Here is a 27,715-nt window from a genome sequence, read left to right on the forward strand (position 1 = left end):
TATACCAAAAACATACTCGTACATTAAGTGCTCTATGTGCATATTTGTGATATTCAATTTCAATTTTAATTTATTTTACATATTGTGGACATTACAAATTATAAGTTTAAGACGTTCACAACATGACATTTAGAAACAAAGAAATATTATTAAAACAGTATTATGTAATACTGTAATTATGCAATATTAAGTTATTCTACAGTATAAATGTGTAAATACAAAAAAAATATTAAGTATATAGGTACAAGGAAGTACACCGGATGAGTTAAGCAGACCCTATTTTAAGAATTTATAAAATAACGTCCACCTATACTCATTCTCACGTAGATGGAATATATCAACATCCGAAGCAATTTGGTTGAACAGAGTTATAAGTCCAGTTTGTTACGCCTGCCCCAATCTAATATATTGTCTATATCAAGTTGGAGTTGACGACAATCGTCCAAGGTGACAACTTCCATGAAGAGTTTCAGGTCATCAGCGAACAACAAAAACATAGCATTTTTAATGACCATTGCTATGTCATTTATAAAAATCGTAAACAGCAATGGCCCCAAGTTTGAGCCCTGAGGGACACCAGAAAATATATTGAACGTCTGTGACTGATATACGCCATACGATACGTATTGTTGACGATTCCTAAAATAGCTCCCGAATAGCTTCAGAAAACGATCGGACAATCCAATTAGTTGGAGTTTTTCCAACAGGATGTCGTGATCGACTCTGTCAAACGCTTTTGAGAAGTCATTGTAGGAACAGTCAACCTGATGGCCTCTATCTAGTGCTGACGACACATATCTACAAATACCATCAGGTTAGTTTCCGTTGATCGGCCAACTCTAAATCCATGCTGCTCATTCATTATAAATGACTCAATTTTTGGATAAATCATGTTATGCATGATCATCTCAAGAACTTTTGCGGGTGCCGAGAGAACAGCCACCGGCCTGTAGTTCTCCACTGATGACTCGGTACCACTCTTATGGATTGGAGTAACCTTTGACATCTTCCACAATTCGGGAAAGATACCTGTCTCCATCACAAGATTAAATATATATGAAAGCGGGCCTTGGACAAAGTCAATACACCCCTTTAAAAAAAAATGTTGGGAGATTATCCGGTCCTAAAGATCGTGTGTTCTTTAGCTTTTTAATGAACCTAAACACAATGGCAACATCAATCGGAAGGATATCAATAGATTGGGCACCGCGTGATGGTTTTCTTGACGTTGAGGCAACATCCAGATTCGGACTACTACTTGCGTAGACAGACCTAAAGTGACCGGCAAATGCCTCTGCCACTCCAGATCCGGTCACCTCTTCGCCTTTCCAATTCATTGAATTGGCAAACCCATTTCTTTCTTTTACAATCTATAACTATTTTTAAACACTTTAATATTACTGTTTTTTATTATTGAGGAAATTACCAATTACAAAAATATATAATATGTATATATAAAATGTGTATAAAAAACAAATTAAATATACATAATTTGAAAACACTTCTGAGAAATATATAATTGTTAGAAAAATCTTTTTGAAAAAAATACGACACCGAATTCGAATTCGAATCTGCGCCCCCCGGAATTCGCGGCCGTGTATTCTGACTACTATGCTTTACTTATCCTAAAGTTAACTAATGGTTTTTACCTTACTTTTTGAAGCGCTTTCTAAATTGTGCTACTTATTGGCAATCAACTTTTGTATTTTTATTCAAAGTATTGAACGTTTTTGCACTTGCTAATAGTTTTCAAACTATGGATGTTCAATAAAAAAGGTGACATTCTTAAGCCTAATTAAATCATCATATTTGGTACTACAACCCTTGGTGGGTCTTAACATTCAAAAACTTCTTCATGAACATCTTGAACAATCTAACTCCGACATAATATATGACGGAAATGACGGAATGACGGATGAAAAATATTATTTTTTAGCATAACTATTTACAAAATTTATAATGGATAAAAAATAAAATCTTTACTGTATACAAAAAAATAAGCAACCTATGCATTGCTAAATACACTACTAGGAAATTATTTATTATTATTGCCATGCATTGCCATATTTTGTCGGAGTCACATCCACCAGTTTAACCTTTAACCAGGCCACAGAAAGTGGTTACAGCAATAATTTTAATTTATTTAAATAAAATATATCCTTTATTTATATGTGAATTATATGTAGGTACTTATGGAAATATCAGTAGGTATGAAAAAACTTCTGAAAAATTATTTTCCCATAGCTTGGTTGTGGAGAAAATTTAATCATTGCCCGATAAAAACACCCAAATTGTTTGTGGGAAGGATTTTACCATAAGTAGCACTGCACTATAAAGTAGGTAGATAAGTAATCTAATATTAAACTTTATGGAATAAGTAGACCATATTAAAAGAACATAGCAATAACTGTATAATATATATTCGTGCTCTATTGTTACTGGAACGTTGGTAGGAAATGGCTTACCACATTTCATTTTCGACATCTTATCGCACCATACCATATGATAAATTCGCGCAATTCATAAAGTCATTCTGGTCTACGCTACGGTCCGATGCTCTACGGTTTTATGCGCTGCGAATCGGGGCGCTACGGACGGCATTGCTACGGCTGTAATCGCTACGAGTAGAATTGCTAACATCACATCACTGCGATGATCAATGATCGGAATACCAAACTGCACTCACCGGAAGAGTGCAGTTTTGGACAACATTAATACACAGTGAATATTACAACAACAAAAATAAATAATAATTCATTCATTCACTCGTATGAGTCGTATGGCGGTAGGATGTAGAGATATTCAAATAAAACCATAATCATAATAACAAATATAAACTCATATAGTCAAAACAACAGCACTAAAAAAATCTCAATACATGCCATCGTTTTTATTGGCTCGGTGAAAGGCATGCATGATGGCAGGTCTCAACAACATTCTCACCGATTTGGACTTCTTCGCACTCTCAGAAAAAAGAGAAGCAGCAAAGGTTTAAGGTATAATAATAATAATTGTTATTACAAAATACATAACTTTAATAGGAACTGATATAAAAATATCCCTATTAGAAAAAAATCTTGAACCAAGTGGGATTCAAATAGTTTGGAGTGCCTTATTATTAAACTACCGATCCGAGTGCTATTTTCTAATAGGTATGCTTTTGAGGCTTTCGCAACACGTTACTAAATTTTATGTATATTGAGTATTGAAATTGAATAAATATATTATTTCAATTGCTTTAATAGGCCATTGCAAATTATTAATTCAAGACGATCTCAACAGGACACTTAAGTAGATTTTTTTTTGGAAAAAAAGAACGACATGTTGTAAATTCAAGAAGGTGGAAATAAATACGGTTAGTAAAAAGTGAGGGTCTACCAATTGAGTTTAACTCATAGTATTTCAATGTCATTTCATTCTCTTTTTCAAGGGTTTATTCAATTTACATTCACCGAGACTCAGTCTACTAGGGGCATCTAGTGGCATATTACAAACTCTTATTAATAATGCACTATTTCTTTCGATGCGACGGCCTTGATTATAAGTAATATTTATATGAAAATCGGAAAAGGCCGTTATTAAATTATGTTGATATAATATTCTATTTTTATAAACGTGTGATATAGAATAATTCTTAAAGACTCGCCAGACTTTTGACACATTATTTTCATGATTGTATGACATATTACGACTACCAGTTGCATATTAATTTTTCTCAATTGAGGTAATCCTGATGATGATATTTATTAATACGAATGAATACCTACTGACATAATATACAAGAAGATATAATATAATAAATATCTGATTTTTTGTTAAATCATATCTCGTCACTGATTCGTAACCACTACCCCCTCATATTACAGAGCAACCCATCGTTGATCACGGTCAAATACTGATTCTACTTACGAGCAGTGACTAAGCTTACATGATCGATACATGCATACATAATATGCAGCCAGGTCTCTAAACCTACAGTTACTATCAATACTTGAATACTACATGATTAAGTATACGTGTGATCGATACCTGCATACATATTAGGTAAGCTATATGTTAATCTTACAGTAAAATATATGCAGCGATGTAGTGCATATGATACGCGTTTATGTATATATATAAATTATGCAAGGGTGTCCAACCTTTTTGAGGTTGGGAGCTACTTTCTGTCTAAATTTTCGAGATGATCAACTTAAGAATCTTATAAGACTTTTTGGTGTTGCTTTTTTTTTTGTTCTTTAAAGTTAAAAAATATATTTATTTTAAAATACAAAATATCATTAACGGCCCATAATCATGTTAACGCGCGTGTTTGAACATGTATCGTTTTAAAAAAAAATCGGTTAGGTACATGTTCAAACACGCGCGTTTATATGATCTTACTCCCTACTTCATTCATCGTTTGTCAATTATGGCTACGGCCGTATGTTGTAGCTTAGCTACTGGGAAATGCTAATAGAAATGGCGTATTTCAAAAAAATACTACCTTATTCTTAGGTCAATAATTATTATATAGCAAACATTATTCGTAGAATGTTTATCACATTTTAATGGTCAAAGACATAACTTATAATCAATATCTTTAAAATAATATTTAAATGTGTAAATCTTGCTCATTTTTTGAATATTAAAATGCCTAATTCTTGTCAAATTTGGGATCACAGAGATTATCAATATAATTTTTTATTGTAAATATTTCACTATAATAATGTCGACATAAATTTTACTAATGGTTTTATAAATGCTTTTAAAAATTAATCAACATAAAAAATTTTAACAACACTTCACATGGACGTACTGAAATATGACTATATTCTAAAACATTAGAGCGAGAGGTTTAAAAGAATACTATTTTATGTAATAAAAATACTTTATGCAGTCATCAAATGTTTAAAATAAATATAAAAGATAATAAGGCTTCAAAATTATGTAAATAGATTATCTACAACGTTTAAGGAATGTCCAGGATGATGCTTTGAAAATAGCATAAAAGCTCCATTTTGACGTACGCTGAGCATGTCCCCCCTTAAATATCTGCAAAAAGTTTTTCATAAATTCAAATATATTTTATTAGTATGTATAGTGAGATATTTGACATTGGTAAGCTTCAAATAGTTAGGCATAAAATTTCTTGCTGCAAAACGCAGTCATCAGAGTAAATATTCGTTAAACGTGGTTGATATTTTTAGTTTTAATAATTTTCATATTATGAGAAAATGAAGATTCATATAGATATGTAGGTACTTCGAAAATAATATAATAAAATTTGAAGATTTTTTTTTGTGATTTTACCGAGGCTTTGACTGCGACTCGCTGTCATATCGCCTCTTCTCTTCTAGAAGGGGATCCGTCGATCAGGTCCTCACTCCTATTCTGTTAAATAACTTTACAATTTTGCCTAGCTATTCCATCTTACCCACTGCCAGGACACGTTTCAATTCATTGACATTCTCATAGATATCCGTAATTCGCATCTGTACTCTGTGAAGTTCATATTTAGGGCATTGTAGCTATATGTACAATGTCCTCTAAAACATGACATTCATCGCAGAGTTGCGATTCGCTTCTTCAGCTTCCTTTGCCAGATCATCCGCCCTTTCATTGCCCTTAATTCCCATGTGCGATGGGATCCATTGAAGGCATAGATATCCTCCTAATTTGAAGATAGACGTCCTTTAATTATGAGTGGTTTTCTGGATTTAGTACTTTTCATATATCAGAAGATTTCAATTGTATCAACGTAACGTCACATTATTATTTTAGACCGGGATATTATTTTTTTCATCCTTGGTCGTAATATTAAAATATGTAAATCATTATTTTCTTTCACGATCGACCGGTTTGGAACCCTTAAAGTGTAGTTACACTAACACGGTAACCATATTTCAAAAGAAGAATATCTTTATTTGAAGATATTTAAATATTGTAATCGTGTTTTTAACAAAAATAATTCATGTTGCTGTAAGTTTTTTCTCTTTTTCGACATACATCGGTGTACCTACGTGAGATTTTTTGTTATGATGTGTTCATCTCTCTGAGAAATCGGCAGCACCACATCTTCTTGTAAGATATAAAATTTACTCTCCAATGGACGCTTAAACAGTTGATATACTTCAGTTGGTCTTAATAATATGAGGAATCCACCATTAATTTTATTGCAGATGTCACTTAGTCAATTAATACTAGAGCTGAAAATTAAAACTAAACCATATCCGAAACACCCTTAATTATGTAAGAAACCGGAAGCGGAACCATTGATTTCGAATATTGAGAATTCTGAACCCGAACCGGTACCTCCTAAAAATATCTGAGTTCTGAGGTTTCTATTGTTTTTAAATTTTAGAACAATAATTTATCTTTGATCACCTGTCATATTATCTTAGAAGCAAATAATTTCAAAAAAATATATTATAATCAAATTTGTATAGCATGTCACATGTCGACACAAATGTTCTATCTCTGGTTCATAATTAGAACATCTATAAATAATCGAAAACTATAAGTGCTTTTAAATTCAGTTAATTAATATTATATTTAACTTTTACAATCCGTGGTGGGAATATTTCACTTTGTACATATTTTTATTTCTTATTAAAATCGATGTGTTTTTTTAATAATTATAAAAGCATTAAAACTATCAATTATTCAAAAATATTTTCAATACATTAGATACAACTTAATAAATTTCCTTTTTATAGATCATAAAATAATTTGTAATAATATAACGGGATCCTTCAATGAATTCACGTATTATAACGTTTTTTAATGTAAATTTATATTTTATTTTCAATAAAAAAAATTAATATACTTTCGTATTTTTTATTAATTAAAACACACAAAAAAGTCTCAAATCGAATCTACTTAATATTATCTCACTAGTTGCCTCTGGTAGGTGGAGAATACATTATCCTTCTATCATAAGGAAACATTTTAGCTAAGATTTTTTTTGTTAACTACCAGCTATTTTTAGATTTAGTACTATGATTCCACTAAAACTAAATGTAAGTAGGTATATCTAATATATTTTTTTCGCGGGTATTTCTCTATACATATCCACAATAATTACTACACATTTTATTACAAAAATAGCATACCTACAAATTATTATAAATAATATTACCTCAATATCCTATATATTAAATATTAGTAAGTACCTATTAATCTATCACTGGTGTTACTATGCACAAGGTAGGACTCCACCTACATGATTACATGAGTATTTCCACACTCCATTGGTCATGATGTGATTAATGATCGGTTTGCCGGTCAATAAATTGTCTCTCCAAAATCGCAGTGACCTGCTGACACTTTGCAGAGCAATACTAATTTCGTCCGCTGAATATATAAAGATACAGAAATGCAGGAAGATTATTTTTATGGACCCATCCGTCCCATCTTATTATTTTGTCATATTCATTAGGTACCAGACATTGGCTATGATTCTGACAAAAGAAAATGTTCTGTGCTGAGACTAATTATTAAGTTTTACAATAAGATCAGGTAATCTTATAGAATAAAGCAACTAATTATTTATGTTCAGTGTTATACGAATTCTATGCTGGATTATTCCAAACTGTAGACAAGACTTTTATATTAAGGCATGGTATATATTTTTCGCCAATCCTAAAAACACAATTGCAGACCTGAAAAAAATTACCATAAAATTTATACCATTGAAACAACAAAAATATTTCTCTCTTGTTTTCGTTTAATCCTGAAACCGGAATAAAAAAAAATACGAAATAAGTAGGTGGGCGGTTGGAAGTACACATTTTCGACAGAGCGAGTTGAATCAGCGAAATCAAAAGGAAAAATGTTGCTTTACAGATTATGCGAGAAAGTAAAATAAGCAGGGGTGACAAAAGAAAACAGTTATATTACAATATCGAGGATCATATGACCTCCAAGCACAATGCAAAAACTCGATGAGGTAGCAAAGTTAGCTTAAAATATGTTTATTTTAGTGTTTCCAGTGGTTTTCCACAGTACAGTTAGTAATTTTTTGACTCCTTTCATTTCTTTAGATTTGAGAATAAAAAAATATTTTATTCTCGAGAATTGGAGATTTGTGCACTTCTTTCACAAGATTTTCGTGACTTTTTTCAACAGACAGCGTCCGCGCGTAACCACTCGAAACGTCAAAGTCGCCAAACGCAAAAATGCCATCAAACGCCGAAACAGTATTTATTTATTTAAGAAAACAAAATATTGTGGCCATCTAAACTCAAGAAACAAATCTAAATTCAAGACATTCGCAACATAAGATTTACATTATAACAAATATTTCCTTCACAAGAGAGAAGAAGAGAATAATATATAAAATAATAAAGTATAATTTTGTACTGAAAAATAATATTTTGAAAACAATAAACATACAATTATTGTATACAGAAAAATAAATTTTCTTATACAAAATACATAGCACGTCACTGAAAATGTCTACGTCTAATATTATGTATTGGTATCGCATACATTGAAGCAGAGGGCGAAAATATTAGGTCCATCGCGACAACCCGGTGTGGGTTCTGGCCTCCTCCAACAGCTCCCTCCACCTGTCCCTATCCAGTGTGGCCGCTTTCCAATTTGGTACCCCCAGAATACGGCAGTCACTGGCAGCTCCATCCAACCAGCGAATCTTTGGCCTCCCTCTTCTTCTACGTCCTATTGGATTGCTGGACATCACTCTCTTTGCCGGTTCATTATCATTCATACGGTGCACATGACCTAGCCATCGCAGTCTCCCAATCTTAACCAAGTCCATCCGTCAATTAGGCATATCTAGGATGATCATTATATAACGGATATTTCTCAATTTCTTGAATGATGTAAATGTTGTTGCGCTCAGCTGACATTTTGGACGTGGATTCGTGTATGAGATACGGTAACCGTCGAGGTTGACGTCTGAGTAGGAATGGCTGACTCGTAGCGTGTGCGCATGCGTAACCGCAACATGGATGGCGAGCCATGCAGGCTGAGTCGCGTGAAATTTGTTGCTATCAACACCAGCTCTTTTTTTTCAAACTTAAATGCTTCATTCCAGCAGTGTACGAAGTCCATAAGATAACGTATATTTTTTTGAATGACGGTAATCGTCATGTTGACGTATTCGACATGTTGTAAATGAGACGAGTTTAGATATGCGAACCGGTTTAGTAATATATTATCTATGTATTTGTAGCTAGAAGAGCGCGAAGCTAACGTGTAGACAGACCATCAAGTACCAGAGTAACTCGCATTCGAGCTACTCGAAATAAACATGTTTTTCACTCGCATGTGTGTCTATGCCTTAAGAGTGGAAAGTTTTTTAGTTTTCTTTCCAAAAACAAAAAACATCAGTCGTTGAGTTTGTCCTCTCCCCCCCCCCCCCACCCGCAATCCAAAAAATCTTAGTCGACTTGCGTCGGATTTTTTCTAGTGGGTATATGCATATAATGTGTTCGTTTATATTTAGCTTTATCCTTCTTCTTCTTTTGCTTCTTCTTTGACCATGACCGCCATTAAGTTGGAGCATATGGATATCACACAGCGCCTCCGAGAATAATCCATGTCGCTCGCCAGTCTTATTGCGTCATTTCAGGCATCATGCAGCGTTCGAAATGGAAAAGTTTACGAACCGGAGCGCTCTATAATTTTCTGAAGATATTAAAATAGTTTATATGTATATTTTATAAAAATAAATGTGTTAGATTTTTTGTTATATAACCTCTTGCTCAGATGGTCAAAATATTTTTTCCACGAGACAGCGATAATTTTATCGATTTCACTAATCGGAACGGCGCTCCGATGCGCTCCGGTCCATTTAGACCCCCGGTCATGCCACATGCCAGCATCCATTATCTTCGCCGTATACAGTCTGTAAATAGATATTTCACGGCCTTCCACGACGCCGGAATTTGGTTGGGCTTAAGAACATGCAATCCAGGTTGTAAGGCGTTCACAGTACATGGCCGAGTCAGGTACAACGTCGCATCATGAGAGGCTGCCTAGTTCGCTCTTGTATCACCCTGTTATTAATATAGTCATATCACCCACACACCCAGTATCCGTTGCAATTAACATCCAATCAGACTCACTAGATTTCAAAATCAGCTAAGTCCACCTCTAGATATTTTTGATTTTTTTGTGAATTGCTGAAGAACTACTGCTTTCTAACATTTCTGCATTTTCTAAATGTGGACTTTATTAATTTTAAATATTCTGTACTCGAAATAATATAAACTTTCACCCTTGTGACTGTGTACTTGAGAAAACAAAATAACTGTTTTTCCCGTATTCATCCATTATGGACTTTGCTGATTTTGAAATCTACTGACACCGAGTGTTCTCGTAGTTCAGTATACAGTTGGTCAGCCTTCGTAATGTGCCATCTACATAGTCTATTTTAGTCTACATATCGTCGTTGAAACTAGAAAATTGTGTAACTCCGTTTTAATCGAAAATTGACTTTGAATGCCATCTAGTGGCCGTTGATAATATCTATCCGTCTTGCAAATTTTGTAATTCCAGAAAAATTGTATCATTGTTAAATCATGGATGATTTCACTCCAAAACCATACATTTGTATAGGAAACCATAATGTTTTTTGTCTCTCCTGTAAAGTAGTGTTTTTGGAGTTACACAATTTTCTAGTTTCAACGACGATATATAATTTTTAATGTTTAAATAAACCGTAAATTCCATCACATTTAATACGCCTGAGAGTCTCTCAGAGATGAAATGTTTAATCCCGGTCGACTGTATAAGATTCGCGAATACTCCGGATACACCAGAGAGGGCGGTAGTGTCAAAATACTTGCCCTGATTATTTCCTATTGTTCATCTTAGCTCCCTGTTGGAACTCTTTTTTCGCAAAATCATTCCCGCCGATAAAGGAAACCATCGCATGCTTTTTCTCTTCGCTCTATAAATAATTCATGGAAACATAATTCCCCAAATAAGCTTGTAATTCTGTTTATCCAATACTACGTGGCATTAGTATGTTCAATTAAATAATAATATCACATTGTGCAGAAAAAAGATAAACGATCAACGGGCGTGTTTTATTCGATTACTGTTATAGTGGTTAGTCTAATCGCCATGTACTTAAGCGGGTGTATGCCATAATAATATTATATACATGGCCCCCACCAGGGAGGGGCTGACCGGGCTCTAGGCCGAGGACCCGGCGTGGTGAGTCGACCAGATAAGTGAGATAAACACACATCACAAATTTGCTTTTATAGCAAAAAAAAGTCGCCTGCGGCGCTATTCTCCTTCAATATTGTCATTATTTTAAAGTATGTGGTTGTACGATACAATTTTAATTGTGTATCGATGCTTGATAACTCCATAATTCAAATGGATGTAATAAAATATACAAAGAACGCTAAATATAGGTACACATTAATTTTACCGCGTACACCATTAGGAAAACATTACTGTGGAGCGTCACACTGCCTTTATCCTTAGCAATAGGTAGGGGGGCCTGCAAAAGATCCTAGCCTGGGGGCCCGCTTCAGGATGTGGGGACCATGATTATATACCTACTTATTAGTGACATCTAGTAATTAAATTTCAAATTATCCAGCTAAATATAATTCACTAAAACAAACAGAAAGTCATTTTTGCTAATGAAATTTATGTTTATTTTTTTTCTGTTGCTTCCGTATATAACTGTGGTTCGGTATATAGATATAGTAATCTAAACGAGGGAGCGGGTTTTAATATCGCCCAAAGCATTTAGTTCCTAGAGGATCCAATCCCATGAGGCCAGAACCATTATCGGGCGGATTCATAGAAATATGAGCAGATTTGATTACAAGATAAGCAATTTCTAGCATATAAGACAATAATTTATAGTCATCCTTTTTACAACTTCATCAACAAAGTTGAATAGAATCATTTACACATAAATATATATAACACATTATACATTTATACATTAAGAAGCAAACTTAGTAAAACCTAGCATCATTATAAATCAATAAACATATAAGTCCACGGTGGCCGCGCGGCTTAAGCGTTGGACTATCAAGCCGTGGGTCTCAGGTTCAAATCCTGGGTCTGGCAAGTACACATATTGTTTTTCAATTTGTGTGTGAGTCAGGGTATGGACCTAATAGGTTGAGCGAGTGGCTGACATCCATTTCTCGTAAAAAAAAAACAAAATATGTTAATACAAACCTCTACTCTGTGGAGGCCCATATGATCCTATTAGGATCGGAGATGGTCGGGGGGATAATGTAATGATTCGAGGGGATGGGGAAGCTGTAGGAAATGTGACGTCATTAGGTTAATAAACATTTTTTCCATCGGTCATTATCAAATCTGTAATTTAAGGAATGTAGGGGCGTTAAAAAGGTGACGTAATTTTAATAGAGGGTAAAAAAAATATCGTGAAATGTGGAGCGGCAAAAATTTCCAAAAATCGTGTGTCATCATTTATATTCCCAATGTACATTTTTACAACGTTTTTATTAGCTCGTATTCTTGTTTGTCCGGTGGTTGTTTGTCCAGTACAAATCTTGCAATCAATTTTTAACTAACTTCCCGACTACCTAGACATTTTAAACTTTTAGAATATACCAGAACACGTTGCCAATGCATTCTTTTAATACTTTTAGCCATCTTTAAGCAGAATTGAATTCATTTTCAGTTAATTCTGTTTTGTATGGAAAGTTATTTCAGAAAAATCCGTAAAAAGTAAAAGACTATTATTGGTTGCTAAGGGGGTGGTCCCAGCAACTAAATTATTAATATGTACGTGCGTTACTATAGAAATAAAATGAAATGTCAAAATAACATTTCAGTATTCTATATTTGTTTGTTTGCTTGTTTTTTTATTTACTTCATATCAAGTACAAGTTTGAGCATATTGAGCATAATAATTCAATAAAAAAATTAAAAACGTTGTATATAAAAAGTTCTTTTTGTCTTGTAATTATTTTCAGTAAATCATAATAGTTACATAGTAATGTTTCAAAGTAACTGTCTCTGAAGTTATTGTTAAGATTTGAATCCCGCATCTGGGAAAAACCACGTGTAGTTTTTCAATCGTAATCAATGACCCAATGGGTTGGAAGAATGGCTGAAAATCATTTATCTTAAAAAAAACGTCCATTTATATAATTACCATTCTGTATTTTTTTTATTTTTAACAAACTTAAGAAAAAAGATGCCCAATTATCACAAGGCTTTTTGTATTTGTAATGGGTGTTTTTTTTAGAGGTATAGAACTTTAAGCTGGCAGCACTTTTTTAATTGGCGGCCATTTTGTCAGCTGTTAAGTGATTTATGTTTAGTTTGGTTTGGCATTTCAACATGAATAGACTGACGCCTGAACAACGCTTCCAAATTGTGAAAATTTATTTTAAAACAAGATTGCCGTTGATCCCGATTTTCATAAGCAAATTTTGTTTAGCGATGAAGCTCACTTTTAGTTAAATGGATACGTCAATAAACAACACTGCCGTATTTTGAGTGATGATAATCCTCATGTGTATGTTGAGACACCGTTACATCCAGAAAAATTGACTGTTTGGTGTGCTTTATGGGCTGGTGGAATAATTGGTCCATACTTCTTTAAAAACGATGCTGGCCAGAACGTTACAGTCAATGGTGACCGCTATAGAGCCATGATTACTGACTTTTTCGTTCATCAATTGAACAACCATGATGTGCAGGAGCTGTGGTTTTAACAAGACGGCGCAACATGTCACACAGCTCGTGCCACAATTGATTTATTGAAGGAAACGTTTGGTAACCGCATAGTTTCACTTTTCAGACCCGTGAATTGGCCTCCAAGATCGTGCGATTTAACGCCGCTTGACTATTTTCTGTGGGGATATGTGAAGTCGCTAGTCTACGCCGATAAGTCCGAAACGATTGACCACTTGGAGGACAACATTCGCCGCGTTATTGCCGATATACGGCCACAAATGTTGGAAAAAGTCATCGAAAATTGGACCTCCAGATTAGACTACGTCCGAGCCAGCCGTGGCGGTCATATGCCAGAAGTCATATTTAAATTATAATGCCAGAAGAGCATCTTTCGAATAAAGTAAATTTCATGTCAATATAAAATGTTTTATTCCATTTCAAAGTTCTATACCTCTAAAAAAACACCCTTTATATGTAAAACATTGGCTGTGTATAACCATTTCAATTAAAACTATTCCATCTACCATACCTACATTGAACAAAATAAATTTAAACCACAGTTTTATAAACTAATTGATTTTATTTTCTTTAGGTATGTTGTGTCAAAGGTAATTTTTTAATCAATTATATTTCCTATTCACATATCTTCTAATACCGTCACTAACTTTATTAACTACCTATAATATTTATCACATTCCTCCTTAACATCGACATTAAATATATCGATCCATTGTATTTTCAATTTCCATTTCAATTTATTTATTTTACATATTGTCGACATTACAAATTATAAGTTTAAGACGTTCACAACATGACATTTAGAAACAAAGAAATATTATTAAAACAGTATTAGGTACATAAAAAAGAGATAGATCAGTATTAAGTTATTCTACAGTAGAAATGTGTAAATACAAAAAATATTAAGTACCTATATAGGTACAAGGAAGTACACCGGATGAATTAAGCAGACCCTATTTTAAGAATCTATAAAACACCTATACTCATCTTCCACCTTATACTCATCTTCACGTAGATGGAATATATCAACATCCAAAGCGATTTGGTTGAACAAAGTTATTGCCCTCCCAATTGGCATCACCAATGGCAGGTTAGTTCTGCTTTTCGGGAGAACAAACAACTGATGCTCCCAATTTCTAAGATAGTTATCAGGGACACACAAGTCAATAGTCGAAAGTCGAAAAAACTACTTGGCCAAATATTGATATCTTCTAGCACTTAAACTACAGTATGTAAGCATACCTAAGAGAAAGTCAGTTGGATAAAGCCACAGATAGTATCCATATAACCTCAAATAAAGGAGTCTCAAAATTTCCTTTTGAACTCGCTCCACCATAAGGTCATACCCACTCTCAAGCCGGTTTCTCACTAAGGAATTATAAAGAATTTTAATACAGTAACATCCGAAAAGACCCGGGAAGTACGCAAGACGAAGCCCAACATTTGTAGCGCCTTTTTACAAATGATAGCTATATGTCCACTAAATGACAGCTTACTGTCAAACGTAATGCCAAGATCCCTTACAGATGGTATTCGCGAAAGAATTCTGCCATGCATCGAATATTGGAAAAATAATACTCGCGAGGCTCTGGTGTACTTATTGATACAATATTTATTTCTCAGTACCTATTTTCTTTGAGAAGAATAAAGAAAATAATACCATTTAAAAAAAAAAACACAACAACAGCGAACCTATTTCGTATCTTTATACTCGTAACATTCCCTCGTAAATAAATTTGAAATTTAAATTCAAAATCTGTTGTTTATATTTTATTCCTACCCTAAAGATCGGTAACCGTTGCAGATAAATGAAAAATAAACACAATAGAGATGTGTATTTTTTAATTAAGCTCTTATTTTACAAATTGAAAATCATCCGCCATTTTCCAACATTGCGGCTATGGCACAACATACCTAATTAATGAATGTTGATTTGTGGTATATTGCTACTTGGCACTATACATATTATGCAAAGTCTCCCCTTTATGGGTTTGATTTCCGGTTACATGTAAATTGTACGTAAAACATTTCACCGTAGCACAGTTCGCCATGATATTTCTTATCAGAAAGACATGACCGTATACTATAGAGTCTCCAATTTTATTAGATTCAATATGAACATTAACCAATTCAATATGAAAACCTAACCTAACCTAAACATACATTTTATGTCAGTACTATACGACCCAAAGATGATGGACGGTCTTTAATATATGGCCATATATTTCCGATACAACATTTTTTGGTGAAGCATGATACGGCGAACTGCATACGTACAAGTTTCCGGATACGATAATTTTCATGTGAATGGTCTAACTGTATAATAATCGATGAACTAAATAAAGAATATTAAGATTTCTGTGCAAAAGGTACATAACCTCGTAAAGCGATTCTTTCTTTCGCGGAATTAAATTCTTTCTTAAAAGTAAGTCCCTTTCTTTTACCGTTCTGGTAGATAAATTACAATTTTTCAGAGAAAGCCTTTTAGTGTCGTTAATTCCACGTTAATTTATACTTACTTCACTTCATTTCTTAATTTGGAATGTTTTATGGGATATAAATCACGTATTACACTTGAAAAAATTACTTGCTTAGAAATTGGTTTTCTTTCCAGAAGACTTTTTTGCTCTGGCAATTCTTATGCCTTTTTCACTCGTAAAATTATAACAATTAAATGAATATTTATATTACACAAGTAGATAACACATTGAATAATGTTTTTATCTGTACCTATGGGTAGTTACTTTTTTGAAAATGCCTTGTCACGGTCATAATGATGTGACAATTAGGGATTGCAACTTCGGAACTTCGGGATTATAATTGTTCTAATCTCAGATTTTTCGTTTACTGTGTGATACAGGAATTATCTGAATATATACTATCAAAGAAAATACAATACATATATGAAAATTACACAAAAAAATCTGACTACTAAGTCTCATATGATAGAGATTTTTTGTTTAGAAAAATGATACTTACATCAAACTGTAACTTGTTTCAGTGCTTTTTATCAGGAAACTACCAAAAACACAATCTGGAGAACGATTTGAAAATTCACAATACATAGTAGCAGTTTGTTGATTGATATTTTTTAAGAACCTACAAATCTATCAATACCTTCAGCCGTGTGGATAACGGAATGTAGGGATTGCTGGACATACATGACTAAGACATTAAAAAGGATTCACAATCCTCAGTAGTGAGAAACACAAAAATAAAAAAGAATACAATATATTGTATCTTTATATCATTTTTATATAGGTATGTGTACTCGTATATATATATATAGAATATAATACATATTGCGAAAAATAATATAAGAAAAACTTTCTCGGGCAAAAGAAGGGAGTGGAAATTAGCGGAAAGAATACGAATAATACCTGTCTGAGCTTTAGTGGGTGTGTGTGTGGGGTGTAAACGTAGGTGTGTATTCGGGGTAGGGGGTTAAAGGGAAAACGGAAAGGACGACGAAGAGGTGATTTCATGCAGCAGGTGTGAATTCGAATTCGTCTTCTTCGCTAACCTATTATGTGTATTATTGGAGTCGTTTTGCAGGGCTGAATTGTAATTTTTCATTAATAACTTAGTGTTAGAAAACGATGCTTTAAAAGAATTAAATTTGAAATCCGAAGGTAGTGTTGTTTCTGGAAATGTAGGCTTTATGGTTTTATATAAAATTATATTGTTTTATTTTTCTCATATAAGTATGTTAAATAGATAATGTAGTGGAAATCTTAAAATAACTGACACGTCACATCCGCTTACATTTAGATTCAGTTAAAGTCTCAGACAAATATACTATGTTCATCTTTACGGAATCGACTGTCAAATGTTTTTTTGCCGCCTCTTAAACCATGGTACCGTTAAGCAACGTATGGCATGCTTTACCCCACTGCATCTACTTCATCATAGCAGCAATAATTTTGAACCTCATTTTATGACGACAAGTCAAAGTCTGCGGATTTTCTATAGGTTAAAAAAATGCGTCTTCTCGTATTATCACACAATGCGCTGTCGATTGCACAGTAGCCACTTTATTAAAAAATAAAACGAGTTTCTCCAATCTATTATTTTCATCTTTTGACATAAATTTGTTAAATTTAAAATTTGCTGAGATATCGTGTTAATTTGAATGTGATCCCAACAGTATTATGTGATAAAATATTCTCTTTTTTAATATGTATTTTTATATTATACTATCACCATACCCTCGAGCAATTAAAATAAATTAGTTTGTGTGAGAGGGGAGGGTACCACACTACCACGGAGACCTTTGATTTGCATAAATCTTAACATATTAATTGAGAAATGTTATTTCAATTTTATAAATAAAAAAGATAGAAACGCAATTTTATCGAAAAAGTCTGCACAGACTATTGTATTACCATATAATTCAGAGGGAAATTTATATTATCTTGGTTACACTGTACAAGGTAGTAAGTTAAAAGTGGTAGTTATTCTTAAACTGAGATTAACTTAACTGAGTGTTCACTATACAATCCATTAAGAACATTGCTTATTATTGTATCTTGATCATGAGAGACGGGGTATGACACGATTCCCAATCTACTTTGCGATCAACGCAGTTTACCCGCCGAAAAACTATCAAATACAAGCAATAATTGTTGTTACTGCCAAAAGTTGCTAAGTCTCGAAATCATGTTATGGAGTAATTACAATTTGAGATGCCCTCTAAAATCAGGTACAATGCTATTTCCTTGTGCTTTATGTGCATGTTCTGTATATCGGATGACCATGATTTTTTTTTCATGCATACGTATTTATAAATAGACACATAATCTTTTGTTAACTCTAAATACTTAAATTATCGACTTACCAACTTTTGGCAATAACCCCATTTTATAGTAGTGCTCAAGGAATATTAAAAATTCAGCCCACTGAAAAACTAAGGACCGAGAAGAGTTGAAGTATATACTCGTTAAACCCATTATTTAGTAGTGTGTTGGACCCCAATGGGTGAAGATTATCAATTCACCATATTTTGCTGAAATCGCGGAGCCATAGCATGGGACCGCATACGGAGTACCTTTTCCTATATAGAAATGCAACTTATTGTAGTCAAAGTGCATATTATCAGGTTCTTCTTCTTATTGTTCCATCCCCTAGCGGAAGTCGGCCGCCATCAAGGCGATCTTAGATTTGTCGTCTGCTACCCGGATCAGTTCAGTAAAGCTGCACTCGTACCAATCACGGAGGTTCTTAAGCCACAAAATGCGGCGCCGTCCTCTGCTACGCTTTCCATTGATCTTTCCTTGAATGACAAGTTGGGGAATGCTGTACTTTTGTCCTCTCATAATGTGGCCGAGGTACTGTAGTTTCCTGGTTTTTATACTACTTAGAACTTCTAGGGCCTTCCCCATTCGATTGAGAGCTTAAACATTTTGGCACCCGATCAGTCCAAGAAATTTTGAGGATGCGTCTATACAGCCACATCTCGAAAGCTTGAAGTCTCCGTGACATCTCTTGGTTTAGCGTCCATACTTCCATACCATACCAATTCTAGTTTTATTTCCTGAGACTGGTCCCATTTCTCATTGACCCATGTACCTAAATATTTATAAATATCACACGTTCGATTGGTTTGCTGTTAATGACAAAATTTGTGTTGGTGTCTGGTGTCGCTATTTTTGATACTAGTTTTGTTTTCCTGTGATTCATTCTTGTATTTATCTATTTTAATTAATGATACCAATTAATTCCAATCCACCTCTAGTTTCCGATTCAGCCCCCACGCCCGAATCGTCAGCATGAGTAGGACGGAGTCACCCTACTGTGCCACCGCGCCCCCTAATTAGAGGAAAGCCGCTCAGTTAGACTCTGTTAGAACGAGAAGACAGATTGGATCCGATCCAATCGATTCTATCTCATGTCAACTTACTTTCCAAAGTAAAACTCGGAGGGAAATCCGATAATTACTGGTGAGAATTATTACAAAACTAATAACTTTGATCATTTTGATTGTAAATTATTTCCAATGACTTGAGAGACGAGATATATTGTATCCTGTCTGAAAACTTCAAATTCTCTATGTAACATTTATATGTAGGTAACTACCAGGGAACACAGAATTATTATGAACTGAAATACCTAACGGGTGTGGAGTAACAGGCAACCGATCTCGAGTGTGAAAGAATATGGGATAAACTTAACCACGTGTCAAGAATACGTCATTCTAAACTTGTCCTTCGTACAGACAACTGCTCTCCGTTTATACGCTGGCGCTCACTCAATATTGGTGTATTTGAAGATTGCGACACACACCATAGCACGTCTATAATGTGTGTTTCATTTTCGTAGGACATTCGCATATTCAAAACTCTGCTTCAAAATATAGTGTATTGGGGCGTAGCATATCTGAAATATTGTTGTTATAATTTAATAAAACGCATTTTTTTGTAGTACTTATTCCACTTTTTATCAATAGATTAGGACCGGTTTCGTCCGCCTAATCCGGTCCTAATCTATTGATTAAAAGTGGAATAAGTACTACAAAAAAATGCGTTTTATTAAATTAAAACAACAATACAATGCAGTTCCACCATGAATTGACAGTTAACAAAATAAAAGATATATCAGAATTATATTTATTTATCTGCTCTGTGGTACCTACTCAATACTATTTACCGAATTAAGTGGATACTTACTTCATATACCTATATTGAATTTAATTTTTCATCAATTAAGTTTGAAACCAACGATACTCCACGACTTAATCCGTGTTAAAAATGAATATCGAAATTAGACAGATATATTATAGAATGAATAAAAATACACTAATTCGATTCAATTTTTACAAATCAATGATGTAAACAACGGTTGGATACAGACGTGGGATCCTCTGCACAGTTGTTACATTTCTATGAAAATCCACCCAGTGCATTTAGACACATACGTCAGTATCACACTCTACTGAGGTCTATAAATAGTGACCCCGGGTTCCGGATTATATCCCGGGCTAACGATTGGATGTAAATGTACGCCTTTATATCCATTCTCCACTTCACCACTCCACTATTGCTATCTGAACTCTTTACTTACACATAAATAATTGTTGCTAGTGCGTTATTTTAAAGACTTAATTACGAGTATCTTATATTTTCGTAACAATTTTAATTAAATTAACACCAACATCGTTGTAATTGTAATAAATAAAGTAATTTGAAGATATTTTTTGCTTGGGTATAATGAATATGTATTTGTTTTATTATTAGATATTAGTATGTAATGGATTATTCCTATTCCTTGTTCAAGCTAAACTATAGTTCCGTCACGTGGCACTGAATTGTGAATTACGATGGTAGTGCAGTTATCGATTATCTTCGAATGATTCGCAATACTTACATGAAAATATTCTATTGCAAATTTCGTTCGATGTTTCAATATTATGCAACAATCATAAGTTTACTATATTTCATTCGAAGTATGAGCAATAATTACCACTACGATCAAGTTTTACACCTTTGTATCACGGCCTGACTATAGTGGGTATTGAGTGAAGCAATTGAAAATAATTACAAGATAAAAAGAACTTTTTATATATAAAGTTTTTGAATTTTTTGTTGAATTATTATGCTCAATTTGCTCAAACTTGTACTTGATATGAAGTAAATAAAAAACAAACAAACAATTAATATAGAATACTGAAATGTCATTTTGACATTTCATTTTGATTTTTATAGTAACGCAAGTATATATCAATAATTTAATTGCTAGGACCGCCCTCTTAGCAACCAATATTAGTCTTTTACTTTTTAAAGATTTTTCTGAAATAACTTTCCATACAAAACAGAATTAACTGAAAATGAATTCAATTCTGCTTAAAGATGGCTAAAAGTATTAAAAGAATGCATTGGCATCGTGTTCTGATATATTCTAAAAGTTTCAAATGTCTAGCTAGTCGGTAAGTTAGTTAAAAATCGATTGCAAGATTTATACTGGACAAACAACCACCGGACAAACAAGAATACGAGCTAATAAAAACGTTGTAAAATAGCAATATCATAATGTTGTATGTAATTTAATATTAGGTACTGAAACGAAATCATTTTCATGCAAATCAAAAAAGGGACTCATATATTATAATACACGCGTATCGTTGGAGTAAGCGACGTTTATGTTTAGGTATCGCTTTCATACTTTCTTAGAAATAGAACCCTGAATCTACTCAAATTTGTAGTATTTCATTTTTTTAATGAAAATATTTTTATGTATTATATGTAATATTATTTTAATGCACTTTGTATTTTATGAAATGTGGGTCGATCGACCCAAGATACTCTTATCTAATTACACTTAAATAATTATGAAAGCCCTCAAAGAAGAGATTGGAATAATATTGAATATATTATAAATGAATTTACAAATACTAAATTGGTACAAATCTAATGTGTTATAAGGAGTGTGGTATATGGTGGTCAGATTGGAGCAACCCTTTTAGCATTGTAATAATCGCTCAGTGTGCGTTGTCTTAACAAAAGACCGAAGATTAGCTCGCACAACCAGGCACATTGAATATAAAGTGATACATATAAAGTGGATGCTTAACTTTAACCTGTATTAATATCACACTGAATATTTTATAAAGAGCTAACACCCTTTTACTAATGGAGGATATTGAAAATTTATAACACACTCCCGTTGGCACAACAGCTCAACTATCTAACAATGATATTATTTTAATACTGTCTAAATTTAAAGGGAGTTTCTATTCTCGGTTATTGATGAATTAATACAATAAATTAATTATTATGTATATGTTACGCCGAATGTGCGAAATTGAATATTACATGAAATGGGCAAAATTTTGCTTAAATCATAAAAATGCAAGCCCGTTGCCTTATTCATGAATTAGACAAAATATCTGGAGAGTGCGTGAATTCGGCAGTAATTTTTCTGCCTAGTTCATGTATTGGACAAATTAGATAGTAGCGCTACGGTGGTATTTTTTGCAACTAAACTAAATGTATCAAATGCTCATGCATTGGTCAAAATGTACATATATTATCTATGGTCAAAATAGATGATCGCGCTCCGGTGGTGTTTTTTGCAACTAATCATACTAAACAAACGTGTCAAATGTCATTGATTATAATATAAAAATAGACCAATCAATAACTACAATGACGTTCATATCCATTTACTATGCGCAAAAAAAATCTAGAACTATAATATGATAACGGAAGAATTTTATTGAAAAGTATTTTCGCGATTTGATTCGTGCTTGGGTATCAAACGTGCAATGGTCGATTGAATGTTTGTGATAGTTTGTTGACACTTGATAGCTAACCTCAAAATGGACATTCAGTTGAATAAGTTAAAACCTAACCTAACCTAACCTAATAATAATAATATTATATTATGTCCAATTATAACTAATAAAACCATCCGTATTAAATTTACTTTTTCTTCTGTCATGTTGACAGTTCAAGAATTCCATACCCTGGCGAATTCATGTACTCAGCAGACAATTTACCTAATTCATGAATAAGGCAGCAGGCTTGACTATTACATGAATTAGCCAAAATTTTGCCCATTTCATGTAATAGTCAATTTCGCACATTCGGTGTAACATCTATACACATTGCTTACATATTATTATTTAGTACAGGCTTATCAAATTAGTACAATAGATTTTTAAAACGTCATAGAAGACATTTTTTCTGATTCCCACGAAAGTTGTGTTCAGTATTGTTTGGCCGATCATCGTGTAAAGATACGCAGTTGTACAGCATATACAAAATGTTAAAATTTATTACAACGATAATAAATCTTTTCGAGCTACGATTCGGGTATTATGTGAAATTAGTTGTCAAAATAGTCGGAATTTCCTAATTTAAAAAATCAAGTCAAATGCTAATGCTTGTGTTGATGTATGTTAATAATCCAATCAGTCACAAACGTAAATTTACTGCTAAAAATATTGATGTTCTGAATCAAAGTGTGGATGAAGATCAATTACACGTCGTTCTCACTTGGACTTTCTATGGCACTACATGGAATATTTTTCATAAAGATTTGCATTTGAAGGCGTATAAAATACAGTTGCGATATATGCGATGTAATCTATCTCATGATCACATCGATCTCACCAGTTCATCGATTATAACCTCACGCTGCCATCTTTATTAAAGTTGTTTGTATTGTATTCTTGTATCGATCAATAAATTCTCCTCCAAACAACCAAGCAACAACGACCTTTATCTCCACCTCATCATCTATCACCAAATATCTACTACGGATTTTTACAGACAATTAAAATATTCAAGAATTGTTTTTATACTTGATTCTTTAATTCGATAATAAGATTTTCATCTTTTTATTGTATACATTTATTGTATAAACGAAAATTATTTGTATTCGTTGATTTCAAACATTCGTGCATTTACTGTCCTCGGAAAACTAGAGTCGCAAAAAACAACTCAAATTGAATAGTACAAAACCAAAATCAAAAATAATTTTAATTAAAATTCTATTAAATTCCTATGGTCGATAGTACCTAATAATTTTATTAATATTAACATTGGTGATATTTTTTTGCAATAATTAATTTCTGAAACAATTAAGTGGACATATAACTATTGATAATCGGTGAGTCTAATTCTTAATTGAATAGTCGACAGAACTACTACCCCCATTTCCTTCTCTACTGAAAGTAGCTTTATTATGAACTATGCTTCGTTTTAAGGCAGTTTAGGATAGCAAAACGTGTTGCAGGTAAAATTACTGGGACTAGTCTAATACCTATATTGTCCTATACAGTGTACACTAGGGATTCCAATCCCGGGATCCCGAGCTATTTTCGATACCTATGAATCCCGGGATTGATAAACATAATCCCGGGATTTCGGGATTGATTTTTATCAATCTTTATGGAAAATAAAATAAAAGCGAAAATATAACAGAAAAAATACTTTTAATAAAATTAATAATAATATTTTTAATAATAACTACATTAGAAATAAACTGAGTTTGAATGAAGATTGATTTATACCCATGTGTAAGTAGCCGATTCATTTTTATTTTTTCACACAAATTATTAAAAATGGAAAGATTGGAAAAAACAATGCTTCGCACTTTTAACAAAGTAATTCCACCATGATATCATTCGTTTTACGGCAGTTTCATATTTGGCTGACTAATTAGATTTATGAAGCGGTAAGGCCATAAGTACGCCATGATTATTTGCTTTACTATATTGTATGTCGCTAATCCATTCATTATGTCTTTACTATCAAAAACAGCAATCTCCTATTAAATTCACATTATTATTTTTATTACAATATTATTTACTCCGTTAAACTTGTGTATTTCCAAGATTGAACGTATACAATATTAACAATAAATGTCTTAAATAGTATAAATTATACTAGATTTATTTTTGACCGATTTTATCAATATTATTTGTAAATATGAAAATTTTGTATTAACAATGGAAAAAATGCCAATCTCGGGACCAGTCCCGGGATCCCGGGATTGTCAAATTGTAATCCCGAAATCCCGGGATCAGAATTTTGGCTCGGGATTGGATTCCCTAGTGTACACCGATCAGTGGCGCACCCAGGATTTAATATTGGGGGGGGGCCAAGGAGGAGAATGTAAATTAGTCCTATAGGCTCTTTTTCTTCTTCACAGCCTAATTTCTCGTTTATCGGTCTTTTGTCTATTGCACTCGGTGTACCTACACCATGGTCCCCACATCCTGAAGCGGGCCCTCAGGCTAGGATATTTGGGGGGCCCCCTACCTACCGCTAAGATTAAAGGTAGTGTGAAAAACTACATTAACGTTTTTCAAATTGTGCTTTAGTTCAAATTAAGGGTACTTATACAGTGAATTATTGGCGATTTTTAATACATCTACTTTAATAATGGAGCTGTCGAGTATTGACACATAATAATCAAAAAATATATTGCACAATTATATAAATAATTGAAAATGTTCATGGACATGAAGTATAATAGCGCCGCAGGCGACTTTTTACTATTAAAGCTAATTTATGATGTGTGTTTATCTCACTTATCTGGTCAACCCGACACGCCGGGCCCCCCACAGCCCGGGCCCCCAGACTAGAGCCCTGTCAGCCCTCCCCAGCTATGATCTACACCACTCCGGAATTCGGGTGGACACCGAGAATTTTTTGACAGTTCCATTAGGAATTGGGTTTCTAAAAAAACCTGACATTAGTGTTTCGAAATTTTTGTGTTAGAAATTAATATCTAAGAAATTTTTCTAAAAAGGGTGCTGGAGAATTATTATAAATCATTTTTTTGCCGTGTTTTTATTTGTCTAAGCCCAAAGGTATAGTTTATTGGCTTTCAATTTCAATGTTTAAAATCATTCTGATAATTTTCATTTTTGGGGGGTGCCAGGGCCCCTTGCCCCCCCCCCCCTGGATGCGCCACTGACACCGATCGCTGATCGCTGTAATAGGTGTCGCTCTGTATAGGTAAAACTTAAGAAAATGTTGTGGCACACTAGTGACTATAAGAACACCCACAACAAATCGGTTGAACACTGATATAAGTCAAAGAGATCGAACTCTTTTATATTATGTGTGTACTATCTCACTGTTTTTGTAATTATCGATAGTCTAAAATTGACGTAAGAGGTGTAAGAAAATACAGTGTATTTTTGTTTTCGTTAAATTAAATTTTCTGATCGTAATAGGTTTTTGGGGTTTCACTGCGTGTTCTTCCTTCTTCTTTCCTCGACGTCAAAAATATAATATTACGATAACAAGCAACGATGTAAGTCTCAAACATATAGATTTCCTGATTTTTTTTTAAATATATAAAAAAAGTAAAATGTCTGTTACAAGGTGTCATTGTCATACCAGTGTTATGTTACCTATTTTTATTTGCGGTTTTCGTGTCATTTTGTGAACGTTTTGGATATGGAATTCATAATATTCGGTTATTTAGATAAATTGACTTGTTATCCAAAAGGATATAGAAATGGGACCTCTGTGTATTATACAACTTGATTTCGTTCCAGTTTTTTTTAATTTGTTTTAAATTATAACTATAAAAACAAATAATATTCTCTGAGTTGCCAATGTCATCTACTATTGGTATATTATTTTGGTTATTAATTCAAGTAACTACTTTTATTTGATAAATTACAACAAAATAATCTAAATAATGTCGATACATACCTAGTGTATACATATTTTAAATGTATTTGTATAATTAAGCATGGCATGCATCATTTCGCACAAGTATGTATTGTTCTGAAAATTCAATTTTTGTAACAGTTGACAGTGTCCCTCTGACCTAATGAAACCAGTACCTAATTATATTATATTTTATATTAGGTAATAAGATCAAAAATGTAGTCGTACATACGAGTATTAATTGTACTGTATTTAAATTAATACTCGTCGCTAAATACTACTTTCTGTGAGACAAAATGTACTGTGACATAGAACTTTCTATCTGGTAATAAAAAATATAATTGGTACTTCACGTTTTAAAAAAAAGCACTGTCAACTAAATATATAAGCACGTAAAATTTAATCATGTTCTAATGGCTTCATTCGTTATTTGTAACATTTAGTAGTAATAATGTATTTCTAAACTGGAAGATTTGACAAGACAAAAAATATTATAGGTATCTCAAAGTACCCCTTACAATTTTAATAATACTATAATATTATATAATATGCCACCGGATTCTCAAAAAAATCTCTAAAATACCCTCTGAAATAGCTTCAGTAATAACTGCTTTCCATTTGAGACGTGATAATATCTCACAATAAAAGTAATATAATTGAAAAGCGGTTTTTGATATCAAATTTAATATTGCCATGTCGCGTCGGAAGTGACGATTTTTTTCATTCTCTTATATTATTTTCCACATAGAACATAAAAAATAGAATACTTGTAAGAGAGTATTTTATAAAAGTAATAATATTGTAAAAAGCTACACCCCTGTCTTCTCTATCTGTGTCACGTCCTTTTTACATTAGTGTTGCCGCATTTAATAATGTACTGAAGCTCAAATAGAAAGCTAAAGGCTATAGTTTTATTAATCAAACAAGCG

At 33.1% G+C, this 27,715-nt stretch overlaps 1 protein-coding gene across 1 annotated transcript in view; it reads left to right on the forward strand.

Moving 5' to 3' along the window:
• Nucleotides 1–27,715, forward strand: part of LOC147077888 (uncharacterized) — a 525,490-nt gene that overhangs the window by 487,845 nt on the left and 9,930 nt on the right. The window lies entirely within an intron of this gene.

The sequence above is a fragment of the Rhyacophila brunnea genome, unplaced genomic scaffold (assembly GCF_057557595.1).
Source record: "Rhyacophila brunnea isolate RB1 unplaced genomic scaffold, BYU_Rbru_1.0 scaffold_12, whole genome shotgun sequence".
Lineage (NCBI taxonomy): Eukaryota > Metazoa > Arthropoda > Insecta > Trichoptera > Rhyacophilidae > Rhyacophila > Rhyacophila brunnea.